Source organism: Medicago truncatula, chromosome 7, assembly GCF_003473485.1.
Source record: "Medicago truncatula cultivar Jemalong A17 chromosome 7, MtrunA17r5.0-ANR, whole genome shotgun sequence".
Classification (NCBI taxonomy): Eukaryota; Viridiplantae; Streptophyta; class Magnoliopsida; order Fabales; family Fabaceae; genus Medicago; species Medicago truncatula.
The window spans coordinates 117,691-121,003 of NC_053048.1; positions in this window are offsets into that span (position 1 = coordinate 117,691).

Consider the following 3,313-nt stretch of genomic DNA (forward strand, 5'->3'; position numbering starts at 1 on the left):
ACTACTTTAGGGTGTTACATAGTTGGTATCAGAGCAGGTCGGTCCATCCGGCCTAGGTTTTTCTTTTAAAATGATATTCTACCCTATAGGCGACATGTGTATGGAACACTGTGAAGTGTTTGCCTTGTCAATACAGATAAGATATGGCTGGAAGGAACGATTAAGCGATTCCAAATGCCATGACTGCAGTGGCTCAAGCTTTGAACAATGCATTGCAAGGACAGCAGAACCAACAAGGAGAGGCTGATGAACTCCGTCTAAACTGTTTCATGAGAAACAAACCGCCTACCTTCAAGGGAATGTATGATCTTGATGGTGCACAAAACTGGTTACAAGGGATTGAAAGAATATTCAGGGCAATGGCGAGCACTAATGGGCAGAAGGTCAGGTTAGCGGCACATATGCTGGCAGAGGAGGCTTAATTTTGGTGGGAGAACGCTCGTCAGAGACTAGAGGGTGCAGGTACTGTGATTACTTGGGAAATTTTCAGAGAAGAATTTTTGGGGAAATACTTTCCTGCTGATGTGCGGAACAAAAAAGAGATTGAATTCCTTGAACTGAAACAAGGAAGTATGTCTGTGGTGGAGTATGCTGCAAAATTTGATGAGTTGTCCAGGTTTTGTCCATACATTAATGCAGAAGTTTCCAAGTGTTTAAAGTTTGAGAATGGACTACGCCTCGAAATCAAGCAGTTCATTGGTTATCAGCAAATTCGTCAATTTTCTTCGTTAGTGACCGCTTGCAGAATCTATGAGGATGACAGTAAGGCGAGGACCAATCATTACAAAATTTCCAGCGATAGGAGGAGTAGGGAACAGAGTCGTGGCAAGCCTTATAGTGTTCCAGCTGATAAGGGAAAACAGAAACTATAGCATAATGGTACGAGTGAAAAGGAAACAAGTGGGGGAAACAATCGCCCTCCTCTAAGGTGTTTTAGTTGTGGTGCTGAGGGTCATCGTGCTTCAGATTGTAAAGAAGGTGTTAAGTGTTTTAACTGCAATGAGTTGGGGCACATTAGTACTAATTGTCCAAAGCCGAAGAAGATGCAGAATGGAGGGAAGGTGTTTGCTCTGAGTGGGACAGATGTCCCTAGTTCTGACAACTTGATTCGAGGTACTTGTTTCATCAACAATTTCCCTTTAATTGCTATTATAGATACTGGAGCTACGCATTCTTTTATTTCTCTTGATTGTGCAAAAATACTAAACCTTGAAGTAACTTCTATGTCGGGTAGTATGATAGTAGATACACCAGCTAGTGGCTCAATAACAACCACCATAGTATGTAAGAATTGTCCGTTGACTATTTATGGAAGGGACTTTGGCATGGACTTGGTTCGTCTAACTCTGAGTCAACTTGACGTTATTTTAGGAATGAATTGGTTGGAGTTTAACCGTGTTTACATCAATTGTTTCACTAAAACTGTGTTGTTTCCTGAACCGAAAGAGGAGAGAAACTCAAAATTCGTAATGGTTGGAGAGATAATGACGTCTTTGAAGGAGGATGAACAGTTATTCATGATGTTTGCTTCTCTGAAGTTAGAAAGTGAGCCTAGGGCTTTGGATCAACTAGTAGTGTGTGATTTTCCGGAAGTGTTTCCAGAAGATATTAGTGACTTACCACCGAAGAGGGAGGTCGAGTTCTCCATAGACTTGGTACCCGGGACTAGACCTGTGTCAATGGCACCCTATAGGATGTCTGCGACGGAGTTGGGTGAATTAAAGAAACAGTTAGAAGAGTTATTAGAGAAAAAGTTTATCAGGCCTAGTGTCTCACCTTGGGGAGCACCTGTGTTACTCGTTAAAAAGAAGGATGGCAGTATGAGGCTATGTGTGGATTACCGTCAGTTGAATAAAGTCACTATTAAGAATAAATATATGTTGCCCAGAATTGACGACCTGCTGGATCAGTTGACAGGAGCTTGTGTATTTAGTAAAATTGATTTGAGGTCAGGGTACCATCAGATACGAGTGAAGTCGGAAGATATATTGAAGACTGCCTTCAGAACCCGTTATGGTCATTATGAGTATTCGGTGATGCCTTTTGGAGTGTCCAACGCGCCAGGAGTTTTTATGGAGTATATGAACAGAATTTTCCATCCATATTTAGATCAGTTCGTTGTAGTATTCATTGATGATATTTTGGTGTACTCTAAATCAGAGGAGGAACATGCAGAACATTTGCGGGTAGTGCTGCAGACGTTAAAACAGAAGAAGTTATATGCAAAAATGTCCAAGTGCGAATTTTGGCTGAGAGAAGTGAGTTTCTTGGGGCATGTAATTTCATCTGGTGGCATATCGGTTAACTCTTCAAAAGTAGATGCAGTTTTGCACTGGGAGACCCCGAAGATGGTTTCTGAAATCAGGAGTTTCTTAGGTTTGGCAGGATATTATAGGAGATTCATCGAAGGGTTTTCGCAAATGGCGTTACCTTTGACACAACTGACTCGGAAAGAACAAGCATATGTGTGGAATAGACAATCCGAAGAAAGCTTTCAAGGACTTAAGAAAAAATTGACGACGGCGTCGGTGTTGGTTCTACCAGACCCAAGTAAATCTTTTGTAGTCTATTGTGATGCATCTAATAGAGGATTGGGTGGTGTGCTTATGCAAGATGGGCATGTGGTGGCTTATGCCTCGAGACAACTAAAGATTCATGAGAGGAATTACCCGACACATGATATGGAGTTAGCAGCTGTAGTGTTTGTACTTAAGGTATGGAGACATTATTTGTATGGGTCAAGGTTTGAGGTGTTTAGCGACCATAAGAGCTTGAAATATTTGTTTGATCAAAAGGAGTTGAATATGAGACAGCGGAGATGGTTGGAATTCTTAAAGGACTATGATTTTGAACTGAGTTATCATCCAGGAAAGGCCAATGTAGTAGCTGATGCCTTGAGTAGGAAGTCCTTGCACATGTCGGCACTTATGGTTAAGGAGATGGAATTAATTGAACAGTTCAGAGACATCAGCTTGGTTTGTGAAGTAACATCTGGTAGAGTGAAGTTAGGAATGCTGAAGCTAACAAGCCAAGTGTTAGAGGAAATAAGAGAGGGGCAGAAAATGGATTTGTAGTTAGTTGACCGCTTAACACTAATCAATCATGGGAAGGAGGTGGATTTTAAACTAGGTGAGGATGGACTTTTGAGGTTTCGAGATAGGGTATGCGTGCCGAATGTGCCGGAACTGAAGCAGAGTATTTTAGAGGAAGGTCACAGGAGTAGCTTAAGTATACACCTGGGAGCCACTAAGATGTATCAAGACCTTAAGAAGATATTTTGGTGGGCAGGTATGACGAAGGATATAGCCGAATT